The sequence below is a fragment of the Vigna unguiculata genome, chromosome 1 (assembly GCF_037176805.1).
Source record: "Vigna unguiculata cultivar grain cowpea cultivar isolate G323 ecotype 2 chromosome 1, ASM3717680v1, whole genome shotgun sequence".
Classification (NCBI taxonomy): domain Eukaryota; kingdom Viridiplantae; phylum Streptophyta; class Magnoliopsida; order Fabales; family Fabaceae; genus Vigna; species Vigna unguiculata.
In genome coordinates, this window is record NC_140792.1 from 5,320,054 (window position 1) to 5,334,665 (window position 14,612).

The window sequence follows — 14,612 nt, forward strand, 5'->3', positions numbered from 1 at the left end:
TAGTTTGATGTATTTTGTATTTATTGTGTTTTTTTTAATTTGTTGAAATATTTTTCAACAAGTTAAAATGTGTCTTTGAATCTGTTGAATGAATTTTCAACAGGTTAAAAGGTTAGTTGTAGTAGTTTTAAACTGTGACTTATTCAATCAGTTGATTTATCTTTTTAATCGACTGATTTCACTTAAGTTAAGTGAAATCAATCGATTAATTTGAAAATCAACCTGTTGAATTTCGTAACAATTTGACTATAAGTGTAGTGATTTTTGAAAGAGAGGTAGCAAGACCATTTTTTAGCGCAAAATTGTTATGGAAACCTTGGAATTCTCTCTCTTTCGTGATCATACAGATTGCAACTGGTGAACATCGATCTTGGATAAATTTTTGGACCATTTTGCTTGTGTTTGAAGCTTGGAGAAGGTGTTTGTGGTAGGCAAGGTTGTGCTACCACTGAGGTTTGATCTTTCTCAAGCTTTGTATGTGTGCTTGGTGGTTTTCCAGGTCTGGAAGAGGTGTCGTGCTGTGTAGTTGTGATTCTTGTGTGATTCAATAGTCTTTTGTGTGTGTTTTTGCTTATTTGAAAGTGTATGAGTGTAAACTTTGTAAATCTTTTGAAATAGTGCAAATTCAGGCTCGGGTTGCCTTGACAAACTGGATGTAGCTCAGGTTTGAGTGAACTAGTATAAAAATCTTGTGTATCAATCTTTTCTCTAACCCTTCTCTCTTGCATCATCATTCAAATTTTAAAGAATTTGGATTTAAACCATCCTTTTGAAATTCGTGAGTGTTTTGGTGGCATCTGCAACATTGAGCATATTTGTATAACTCATTGGAACCTATCTTGATTGATCTTTTGTAGTGTTCTTGTTTTAAATCACAAATATGCATTTTTATATTTTACCCAACATTTCCGTCCACTATTTTTTTGATTCAATCGATTGATTATACCAGTACAACATTTGTCTAGTAAAATCAATCAACTAACTTTGTTTTTGATCGATTATTGTCCAGAGGTGTTTGCATCCAAACTTGGTGATCAAATTGATTCAAATTAAAACAGTTTTAAACCTTCAAAAGACATCATGTTTGTTAACTAGCCAATTTAAACCCTCTTCTTGGCATTTCAAAACTTACAATTGGTATCTGTAGCTAGATACTTGAAATTTGCTCAAGTATGATCTTAAATTTGTTTTTGAACTACTTGAAATGGCTGAAAACAAGAGACCCTTTGTTGAAGGTGCCTCAATTCATAGACCGCCTATGTTTAGTGGCATCAATTACCAATTTTGGAAAATTAGGATGAAAATCTTTATTGAATCAATAGATTAAGGGATATGGGATGTAATCATAAATGGACCATATACTCCTAAGCATAATGTTGGAAATGTGTATATTACTAAGTCTTGGACTCAATGGACTGAGGAAGATAGGAGAAGAGCTCAATATAATTGCAATGCTAAGTTAACTCAGAAGTCATGTTTAGGATCGTAAACTTGTTCGAGTTAGGGAGTTAACTCGTGAGTTTGATAACCATGATAATAACTAATGTCATCATTTGTAAATTAAGACACAAGCATATGGTTTTCAAAAGGGCTTCAAATTTTGAACACCGAAAGAGGAAAGTAGAAAAAAAAAATCAAACAAAGTGGTAGTGGAAGGTAAATGAGGTTTTAACAAACATTAATGCCACAAACCTCGGGTACGAAAAACTTGTGAATTATTCCTCTCTGCCTATCGTGGACTGTGACCTTATGAGGGGGAGCATCAAGAGACAAAAACCGGTAATCAATTCCACCGGTCCGAACAATCGATGTATGGAGCTCCGTCGCACAAATGAGTGACAAACTTAGGTAGGTGTTTGAATCGATGATGAAGTCGCTCTTAGGTTTTTGAATTTCGGGAAAAAATAGTAAGTGTAAAATTTTGGAAGGGAACAAGTGTAAAAAATGAGAGAAGTAAAAAAGGTAAAGGTAAAGGTGAAAAATGTATTATAATATGTGTAGATCATAAATCTCTTAAAAAAATAATCTCACTATTATTATTTCTTAAACAACCCACCAGAATCCTCCTAAATCATGCTAATTTGTGGGAGATTTTATAACCTCAGCAAAATAATCCCTAATAAACATAATTTTTTTAATGATTGAAGATGAAAAGGTAAAACTATATTGTTTTGAGTGAAGTAGGTGTTCGCCTATAGTTTGTTCGTATATAACATTATACGTACATAATATTAATAATATTATATATCATAAAAATACACACACTTATTAGTATACATACATAATATTACATATATACTATTACATATATAATATTATACATACATAATAGTACGTAGAAAATAGTTTGCACGTGCATAATAAGAGTGGTGGCTAAATAAGGAACAATTCAAAATTTGTTATACAAGAATGAAGGGCATTTTTCTTTCAACCTATTACATAGAGGTCTACATACATTTTGCTTTGATATAAAACTTCTCCTTAAGCATATTATAGCCATTCCATTTAGATCATACTTAAGTTTATTAGTAATTCTATGAAAATTATTCCACTAAATTTAGTAAAAGCATTGTCAAACCATCAATGAATTGAAAACAAAAGGATAAAGAAATGTTATTAAATATTTTGACCAGGTTAATTAAACATGACTAACATATTTCAAGGTCATTTAAACAACTGTGATCACGAGAACAACTCCCCTTACCCAACTAAAGTATATATAATAATAGTATAACTTCGTAACTAAAAAAAACATCGGTGAATATTGACCTAAAACTCATAAGTTGCCAAAAATTATCATTTCATTGTGAAACAAAACAATTTAAAAAGAAACATAATTGTAGTATTATTATCGTGTGAGCAAGAATTAACTCGCTTGAGCGAGAATTAGCCAAAATTAAACCAAAATTGTAAATCATATATCAATCTCAACTAATAATTATATACACATAACTCAACAAAATGCCCATATTTAGAGGTGCCAATTTCATAATATAACAATATTAAGCTTAAAACTTGAAATCAATTTTCAAAACAATAGTTCTAGCTTCCCTTACTTTGTGCAAAAACTTTCTACTTTCTCAAGTTGGCTCCAACACTCACATTCTCACAAGAACTTTTTATCGAAGATTTTGATTGGTTGGAGTCAAAGAGGTCTCTGATGCGATTCCAATTTTGGTATCTGATCAAGAAAAGGATGAAGAGAGATTGTAAAGAAATACGGATAAGTAATCAAAAATAGAAATAACAAGATATTTTTCTCTCTAAGAATGTTAGAAAATGATAAATCAAATACTATTATTAATAATAAAACTATTATAATTATTATTATTATTAAAGCAATAATAATACTAACATGTATATGAATGAACAAATATCAATCAAAGACCCAATCATTCTTATAACAATAATAAAAAATAGATAAAAAATAAAGGAGGTAATGAGTAGAAATAGTCTGGGTTGAGTGCAACGAAGGATCTCTTGCACATGGCAAAACAAAATCATATGCACAGGGCAAAACAAAATCATATGCACTTCTCTCCCAAGACACAACAACTCGTTACATCGATCGAGTGCAACGAAGGATCTCTGAACCTTATGAATACCTGTTTTAAGAGATAGTATAGATAAGAAAAGAAGAAAACTTTTGAGAAAACTCTAGTGTTTGTTGTGTTTTTCCCCATGCAACTAGGTGGTATTTATATGTAAAAAAGGGAGACACAAGAGTAAATTGTAATAAGAAATATAGACGTTAACCATAAATAACATTAACCCATCAAATTAAAAGTCTATAAAAACATGAGTGATAGTAGGTTTTTTATTTTTATTATTTATTTTTTAAATTATATTAAAATATTTCCAACAATCCCCCACATAATTTAAAAATAAATAAAACAAAATATATTATCTTTTAAAACAAAATATTGGAATTCAGTAGGGGTGGCAATGCGGGCCGGCCCGCCCCGTTTAGGCCCGCCCCGCATAAGGCCCGCACACCGCGGGCCGGCCCGCCCCGCCACGCACATTTTATGCGAGCCGCATACTCTGGCCCGCCCCGCATAAAGGTTGGCCCGCGGGCCCGCGGGCCGGCCCGCTTTTTTTTTTAATTTATTTATTTATTTTTTTTTATGATAAAACTTTCAATGTTTAAAAATTGGGAAACTTTAAGAAGTTCACAAAATTAAGTAAAGACTTTGGGGAATTAGATGATAAATTGATAATTCAACATTTTCATCATATTCATACTATGACATACACAATGTATTCTTTAAATTTTAGCACATTAAGAATTACATAATACTTGTCTTTTCCAGTTATACAAGAATTTGAAATGTTAATGCAAGAGTCCATAAAACAAGTAATTAATATACACAAGTGCAAGTTTTTTTTCTTTTTTTTAATTTTATGCGGGCTTGCGGGCCGGCCCGCGCGGGTCGCGAGCTAGCCTGTGCGGGCCGCGGGCCTATGCGGGCCGAGCCCGCGCGGGCCTGCGGGCTCACTATCCTGGCCCGCCCCGCGTTTTTTATGCGGGCCTGCGGGCCGGGCCCGCGGGCCAGGCCCTAATTGCCATCCCTAGAATTCAGTGTAAGGAACCTTCAGGGTTTGAGCCTTACACCTAGTGCTTATAAACTTTCAACCGATAAAATGTAGAGACTTAATTGTCTTGAGCTATATCCCATGTGATCGGGTTTTAGTAAATAACACATACAATATTTGTGTTCATTATAAGTTCTAATCAGTGGGTGCACTACGACCTTGTGCATGTATCTTGTTTCATGAGTGTCACTTAAAGACTTGCCCATGTCTCACAATGGCGGCCCCACCATCACACTCACTAAGTAAACCCTCAATGGGTGGTTTATGACTCATACCCCTACAATATTTGTCATTGAGTTTACTAAGAGGTATTTTAATATATATATATATATATATATATATATATATATATATATAAGCATAATAATGCATATACCTCAACCTAATTATTGTCACACTTATAGTACACCTTGCCTAAGAATGAGACATAAAATTTAATCAAATTAGTTGTTGTACTTTAGTTAACAATAGCTTCGTTGTTACCATTGAACTTCATTCCATGGGACTGACATTTATATGGAGTTGGGTGCCCATTGTTGTAACTATTTTATGGGCTATAGTCTCATTCCCCTCGATAACTCAAGTAGTTATTGATGCATCAGTTCGTTGTGAGCGGATCTGCAATTTTTCTAACCTGACAAAGTCAAGAAAATTAATACCATGAGTGATAGCTTTCTAATAAAATTATGTCTCACTCTCATGGATTTTTTTTCAATAATTTGTTTGCTATAAGCTTTATTTATATAGCAACTTGAGTCCCACAATACAATGTAAAAAGAGGAATATGTTTATTTAATAATGATAAAAATCATATAGATAATATCCTGAGCATCACTATTATTTACAACAATAATCTTTGCTCCCATGGAATATCATGAAACAACTTTTTGTTTAACATATTTTCATGATATTGTACCTCCACCCAAAGTAAAAACATAACCATAACCAATAGGTGATTTTGTGTCACCAGAATCAATATCTAATTTACATTAATATATCTTTTAATATTTTCAAGAAATTGGACATATTGTCATAACTAGAAGAAACACAAATAATATTATCACTAGATGGCAAAATAATATTCTAGGTATATTTTCACTCACTTCAGAATATATAATCAAGATTTTTTTTCTTTTTGTTAACAAATATGTTAACCATTGCGAGACACCCTAACACTTTGAAATATTTTAAATGTAGTTCTCCTTCTTTTGTTATTTTTTTCTGTTTTTTCTTTAACTCATAAGACTTAAAACCCACTACATAACCTTGTTGAACAACAAGGAAGTTTCTCAAGTCAGAAACATGAAAAACTCTTTTTATTTTAAAGGTTAAATCATTCCAAAGGTCCCCATTTTTGTAGTGAAATCTCAAGTAGGTCCCCCCATTTTTATTTGACTCAATTGAGTTCCTATTTTTGAAAATTCATTGCAATCAGTTTCTTTTCGTTAGTTGTACAACAACAGTGTTAATTATGTGTCACGTGTCAGCACATGTTTTTTTTTTTTTTAAATTTTTTTAAATTTTTTTAAAAATTAAAATTGCTACGTGTCAATCTGACATTGTGCCATATGGCAGAGACAATGTGATGTGGCAATGCCACGTGTTCACTATTGGATGTGAAAAGTCTTAATGTAGTTCCTGTATTTGTTATTTTGTCTCAGTTTGGTCCTAAATTTTTTAAAATTGAATCAATTTTATCCCTGTATCAAATTTAATTTTTATATAAATTTTACAATGGTATTTTTATTATAGTTGATATTTTTAACAAAATTGAGTTTATTTAAATGTATATTTTGCATTGATATTTATTTAATTTTTTTTAAAATATTTATATTTCAATAACTTATAGACAAATGTTAGAATTTATATTTAAAATTTTATATTTGAATTTATAAAGTTTTTATTTTTAAAGCAACTTTAACATTTGTCTATAAATTATTGATATATAAATATTTAAAAAAAATTAAATAAATATCAATGCAAAATATACATTTAAATAAACTCAATTTTGTTAAAAATATCAACTATAATAAAAATACCATTGTAAAATTTATATAAAAATTAAATTTGATACAGAGATGAAATTGATTCAATTTTAAAAAATTTGGGACCAAATTGAGACAAAATAACAAATACAAGGACTACATTGAGACTTTTCACATCCAATACACGTGACACTGCCACTGCCACATCACATTGTCTCTGCCACATGGCACAATGTCAGATTGACACGTGACAATTTTTTTTTAAATAATAAAAAAAATTAAAAAAAGTCATGTGCTGACCCGTGACACATAATTAACACCATTACTGTACAACTAACGGAAAGGAACTGATTGCAACGAATTTTCAAAAATAGAGACTCAATTGAGTCAAATAAAAATGGGGGGACCTACTTGAGATTTCGCTACAAAAATGGGACCTCTGGAATGATTTAACCTATTTTAAAACAATAATAATTTCTAGAACACAAGTTTAGTTTTACTTGACCATCCATCAATTTTTGATATGAAGATTTTTTTTTTTGCACACACATGATCATAAGCATGATGTCAAATAAAATAATTCATATTAATTTCATGTTATAAAAAATATTTTAAAATTCCTAAATATGATAATTTATTATCAATCCCTTTTTTTGTTTATTGCAAATGCATAGTTTAGTTCAAGTGTTTTCCATAACACAATAGTAGTTTTAATATGACAAATTATTTCATAGTTTTTTTTTCATACAAAAACTTAAAATATATAGGTGGTATAGAACATCTTTATCAATTGTAAGAGTAAAAGATGTTAAGGCATAAATTAATATAATAGAAAAAACATTAGCTTTAGACATTACAAAAAATTGTCCGGTGAGCTAGAATTTTATTTATCCATAATTTCACTTATTGTTATCAATAGAAATAGAAACTATTATACACATAAATTTTTAGGTTTAGTTGAGACTGATTTAATTATAACCATAACAAACACATTAGTTCATAAGATGTGTTTTCAGTCCTCAGCTCTATATTGTTTTTAATTTTAGAAAAAAAATACAAATGAGTAATCAAAAATAGAAATAAAAATATATTTTTCTCTCTAAGAATGTTAGAAAATGATTCATCAAATAATGTTATTAATAATAAAACTATTATAATAATTATTATTTGAGCAATAATAATAATATTAACATGTATATGAATCAACGAATATTAATCAAAGACCCAATAATTCTTATAACAATAATAACTAATAGATAAAAAATAAATGAGGTAAGGAGTAGAAATAGCCTTGATTGAGGCACGCATAACGCTATCCTTAGAGAGAAAACGTCCCTACTACACATGGCAAAACAAAAATCATATGCACTTCTCTCCCAAAATACAACAACCCGTTAGATTGATCGAGTGCAGCGAAGGATCTCCGAACCTTATGAACACCATTGCTTTAAGATATAGTATAGAGAAGAAAGGAAGAACACTTTTGAAAAAGCTCTAGTGTTTGTTGTGTCTTTCCTCATGCAACTAGGTGATATTTATATGTAAACAAGGAAGACATAAGAGTAAATTGTAATAAGACATAGAGTCGTTAACCATAAATAACATTAACCAAACAAATGAAAAGTCTATAAATGCATGAATAACAATAAGTTTTTTTTATTTTTATTATTTATTTTTTAAATTATATTAAAATATTTACAACAGAGTGGTCACATGTGTATAATGTTTCCTCTATAACTTAGCTACAATGAGGCTAACCGCCAATATCAATATCGATGCTCAATCGTAGGGCTCATATTTAAATCTTCATTAAATCACTTTTCGGTGTTCAACAACTTTTGGGAGTGAGTGCCATATACTTTAATTCTTTGATAATATCTACAAAAATATCACAAACACATAAGTTTTTATATTTTCTTACTTCTCCAATACCCATTATGTAGTTTGAAGCAAAATGAGCCTATCATTCCAAGAAATTCATCAATTTCATACACTATAAGAGTCTAAAACATACGAAATACTAAGCAAATAGGTACTTATCAAGGTCACTACACAGAAGACATTACTCGATAAATAAATGTGTGATCATTGTGATTATTGTATATTGAATTTTAAATGATAATAAATTGTTGTGACTTGTTAATTAAAATATATTTTTTTATTTATATTTTTTTAAGATAAAATTTTGTTTCAAATATAGGTGTAGGATGACTTTGAACAAAAATAAAGAGTTAGTTTAAATTATCTTTGATAAATATTCATATTTATGTATATTTTGTCTAAGTTTAACTTGTATTTAGGTTGTATTTATAATATAGTTGTTTTACATAATCCTACAACAAAATCCTAATTAAAAAAACTTTAACTAAATGAATTTTAAACTTGGGTTAAATATGTTTTTGGTCCCTTAACTTTCAGTGAATTTTGAAATTATTCCATTTCGATACTTTGGACCAATTTAGTCATTCATCTTTCGAAATACGTGAATTTAGCGTTAGGAGGAGGCACAACAATATCCTAGGTTTGATTTAGATTCAGAGCATCAATCTCAACATTCATTGCCTCAATCCAACAGGGGTTGTGAATTGCTTCTTTGTATGTAGAAGGTTCAATTTCAGAGAAAAGAGACATGACAAATTTGTGATCAGAAGGAAGTAGCTGAGAGTAAGAAAATACCTTTTGAAGAAGATATTCACACTTTGAGGATGGTTAGTTTTACGAAGTAGTAAAGGTACTACAGATAAAGTCACGAATCCGAGTTGATGGTTGAGGAATGCGAGTTGAATGACGTGGATGGAAAATGGGTTGTGTGGTGATCGTAGGCGAATTAAATGTGGGTGGTGATGACAATGGTGAGTTGATGTTGGTGGTTTATAGTGATGGGTTAAGTGAAGGCAAGGAAGGGGACGTGTTGGGTTTTGAAGCATTAGGAGAAGGTGACGTGTTTGGTGTTGAAGCAATGGGAGAGGAAAATGGTAAAATGGCGTCCACATGAGTGTAAGTATTGTTAGGAAAAGGTATGGATGGCACTGGCGGAAGCAGTGTGTTAGTGTTAAAAGAAATATCATTGGATTTCAGCTTTTTGAAAGGAAGATGTGTTTCATGAAATATGACATTTCTGGACAAAAAGATTTCTCTGCAATTTAAATCTAAAATTATGTACCCTTTTGTTCCATTTTGAAAACCAAGAAAAATACCACGTCTAGAATGTGTGTCCAATTTGTTTTTGGGAATATGAGTCGAAGCATAACAGAGAGATCCAAAAACCTTGAAACTAGAAAACTCAAGTTTGCTATTGAAAAGTAATTCAACTGGACTTTTATTCTTTATGATAGGTGAGGGAACACAGTTTATGAGAAAAACAACATGTTTAATCGCATATGACCAAAATTTATTTGGAATTTCATATTGAAACAAAAGAGCATAGGCAACATTGAGACTAGGTTGGTGTTTTTGTTCTACTCTAACATTTTGTTGAGGGATGTAAGGACAATTGGTTTGGTGAATAATCCCGGTAGAGGCATAAAATTCCTTTAAGGAAAACTCAGGGTCATTATCAGAATGAATGATTTTTATCTTAGAATCAAATTGTGCTTCAATTAAGGTAATAACATTTTGAATATTACTTTAGACCTCTGATTTTGTTTTTAGTAAGACAACCCAAGTAAATCGACTGAAATTATCAACAAGGGTAAGAAAATATTTGTGACCATGGATAGAAACTTGAGAGAATGGGCCCCATATATCCATATGAATAAGATAAAAAAAATTAGGCTCTATTAGTACTAACAGAGTATGATAATTGTTTTTGTTTAGCTAAGTGACAAATATCACAAGGTCCATGAACATGCTTTGGAATAAAAAGATATTGATCATGTAAAATATTGAGTTTTGTGTTTGACAAATGTCCAAAACGAAAATGCCAAATTTTGTTTGTCTTGATAGGAGAGACGTAGAGGTTGTTACCATAAGGGACATAAGATGTGAGACTTGAATTTTCTTGAGTGATTAGATGATAAAGACCTTGTTGAAGCTTAGCCAAACCAACCATCTTCATTATGCTCAGTTCCTGTATCTGGCATAAAAGACCCAAAAAGGTTAATTTGTAATTGAGACTGGAAAGAAATTTTGAAATGAAAAAAAAAATTAAAGCTAAAGTCTAGAACATAAAGCACATTGTAAATTATGAAATTTGGAGCAAAATGAATTGTTCCAGCATAATGTTAAATGACCATGGACTCATTGGGAAGATGAATATTAATGGGTTTTATTTTGGAAAAAAAAAATTTAAGAGAACAACTAATGTGATCAGTTGCTCCAGAGTCCACAATCCAAGTTGAAGAATGGTATAATGATTTAGAAGAGAGGGCACAAGATATTTGTGGTGTGACGCTGTAAAAAATAAAAACGTATTACCACTAGGACTAGAAAAAGTATATTTGGGCTTTTCTGAATGAGATTAGCTCGAGTGGAAGAACGAGGCTTATTGCTATTGACACCACTCGTGGCTTGTTAGAGTAAAGACATCAAATGCTGGTGTTGGGCCTGAGTAAAATGAAGATTTGATCTATGTTGTTGCTTAAGAAGGTGTTACGACATAGAAGGTTGGTCATCGGTGACAGTGTTATTAACAAAGGAAGAACCACCAGAAGAAGAATCATTGTTGGGACTATAGAAACATGGACAGCCAAGATATCGTGGCTGACCAGGAGGGTATCTATGTTTGCTATAACAAATGTTAACGATGTGTCTTGTTCTCTTACAGTAAACACACACTTTTAAAGATTTGGCTTGGAGGGGTTTGTGTAAGACCCACTAAATTTAAATAATTAAATAAATAATTATTTAATAAATGCGGGTAGGATAAGCCTTTATGACATTAAATGCTAACTTTCATAACGTGGTAAAGTACTAGCTCAAATGGTTGAGAGTACTTTAATTATGTGAAACGACTTGGGTTAGAGTCCTATGTTTGCCATTGATGTGTTATTTATTTTTTTTATATCCTTTTTAAGATGTGCTTGGGCATGATAAGTAGGGATATCATTTTTGATGTATGAATATTATCATGAAATATGACTTGGTTGAATTGGTTGTGCACTTGAATTGCAATTGTGTGGTGACGGGTTCAAACCTTAAAAATACTTTTACAAGAGGGTTTTGTTGAAAACATCAGAAAACATAGAAAAAACGACAAATAGGCAGCTGGAAGGAGTAGAAAACCATTTGAATGACCATTGATTAACCATTAATCACAAGATTAATGTAAATTTTCGTTTTTCTCTTAATGGCCATTAAAATTAAGGTTTTAGAATGGAAATAAGAGAGAAATTAGAGAGGTAGAGGAACCTTTTGCACAAACACACCTATAACACTGAAAACAAAGAATGGGAGAGAGTGGTATCAAGTTGGGAAGGAGATTGGAAGAAGTCAAGGAGAGACTCATTGCTAAGGATTTGGAAGTGTAGGAATTCTCAAATTTGGCAAGGAAAACCAGGTTAGGGGAGTTTTATTCTATGTTTTTTATGTTAATTATATGCTCGTGTGATAAATTTGATGAATGGAATGCATCTGTCTCTATTTCTTGTAAAATTCGTTGCGTTCTAAAAATTCCAGAAACCGCCTGGCGGCGTCGGGAAAGCCCGCCAGGCGACACATGCGCTAAAACCCAAATTCTGGGTTTCCATATGAACCGCCTGGCGGCTGAGGGCATCCCGCCAGGCGACACAAACTGTGTTGCCCAGATTTTTTCTGGTTTTTGGCGTTTCATTGGTGTGATGATGTTTGGATTGAATTTTCATGGTGCGTATATGATTGGCATGATGAATTACGATTGAAAGTTACTAAATTGACGGAAATTGCATGAACTCGCAAATGGAATTGGGGGTTAGGGTTTATGTTGGGATTGGTGATAAATAAACATGAATTATGTCAATGATTGGTGGGCTGGTTTTGCAGAATTGATATTAATATGTATGATGTATGAACTCTGGATGATGTTTAGATATAAAATTACGTCAGTATGAATGGGGGGAAACGGTGATTGGAAGGTTTGGGTGCGTTTCAGTGCAGGAAAAATCTGGATATAACCCATATATGCATGCACCGCCTGGCGGCGCATGAACTGCCGTCAGGCGGCTTGTCAGTACTTCTGTTTTGGTGGTTTTGTAGGGGTTTGTGTCATTGGGTGTTTAATTAGCGAACTGTTACGTGTATGATTAAAACTAAGCAGGTAAGAAGAATTTGACATAAAAGAGATTAGGAGAGATTAAAATAAATGAAAGGGGTGAAGTGTGGTAGAGGTTAGTGGCTGATTGTGAACGTTTGGTTGCATATGATAAGTTAAATTCAGAATGTATGCTAATTTGGTAAGAGTGAGATGGATTTTGTGTATTATGGTATGGATGGTGCAATTTTCCTCTATACATGGTTTTGTGGTTGTGGGTTGTTATTAAAGTACATGTATAATATCAACCAAATTGTGGTGGCATGAGTTTATATAAATATTAGACTGTGTGATCATAAGGCTGGGAGTAAGTGGAGTGCATGTTGAATCTTTAAATTGGTAAATGAAGGGGAGTATGTGTGCATGATAATGAATGATTCGATAGTATGCCGAATGGGTGCGATGTAATCTAGTTATGGATTTATGTTTGGAAAACTATTTTTGGTGCTATAATTTATCCATTGTATGATTGGGGGTCCTTTGGGACCTGTTTAAAGTGCCAAAAACAAGTACTAGTGCGCTACCGGTATGGCGCCTGGTGGCATGGAGCGAGCCGCCAGGCGGTGGGATCTCAAAACAGTGACAGTGGTCACTGTCAATGCGGGGCGCCTGGCGGCAGGGTGGAGTTCGACAGGCGATGACGGAGCGGCAGGGCTCCTGTATGGAGCTTGATGCTTGGCGGTGTGAGATGTCCGCCAGGCGGTCTGGAACCAAATTCCGCTGAGCAACGTGAGATGCGCGCCAGGCGGTTTTGGTGCAGTGTTGGCGCGTGAGGAGGATTTCTACACGGCTTTAGGTGGCGTTCATGAGGCGATGCTTTGGCTGGGGGCCCAATTACGAGTGTATCTTGTATTGGGAAACACGTGGCCACTCTAGGTTGTAGCTTGGTGGTTTAGGAAGTCAGTGGAGTGTGCGAGTTGTGGCTCGTACGACGAGGTTTCGGATGATTGCCCTCTTCAGTGCATCTGATAAAGTTTTTGGTAGTTTGGGAACAACTACGAACTTAGGTTCGTTTTGGGGAACTCCACTTGGTGTTGCGGTGAGATGTCGTGGCGAAATTATTCCCACGTGTGGACTACTAGGTGGTGGCCTATAGTCGGAGGGGCGAGTAGACACTCGTGTAGTAAAGATTGATCATTGATCTCACCTAAAGAGTATAGAAATGATAGACGTCTAATGCAAGTGTTGGAAGTGAGGAACTAAAGGAAAAAGGGAAAAACACTAACCCGAGTTATAATATTGAGATGATGTACTTAATATGATATTTGTTTGGTTTTATTTAAATGAGCTCACCCTATCTGTGTGTGTTTGGTGATGATCATGTAACTTGTTACATGGGAGCAGATGTTGATGCAGGTGAGCAGGCTGATGCATAGAGACGGAGTGGGGATCACTTGGGGATTTTAACTGGTTTATTTTGTCAGACTATGGATCTATTGTAATAGTTTTATAGAAAATTATACTTGTAATATTGTATTGCCGCGAATTATATTTTCTGGTTTGGCGCGCTGAACTTAAAGATTTAAATTTTCCCACGTTTTGGGAAATCGTACTAAATAAATGAGGTTGTTTTGTTAAATTTATTTTCTTTTACTTAAAAAAAAAAGTAATTTTCGACTAGGACGTTACAGTTTGACCACCACCGCCTCCTCTGCTTGGTCCACCACCTCCACCACTACGAGGTTTACCATGAAAAGAACCTACATTAGTGGCATTTGCAAAAGAGGAAACAACATTATTAGCAAAATCATTGGGCGCATCGAGAGGAGAAACGACAATAGCATGTTGGCGTTCATTTTGAATGA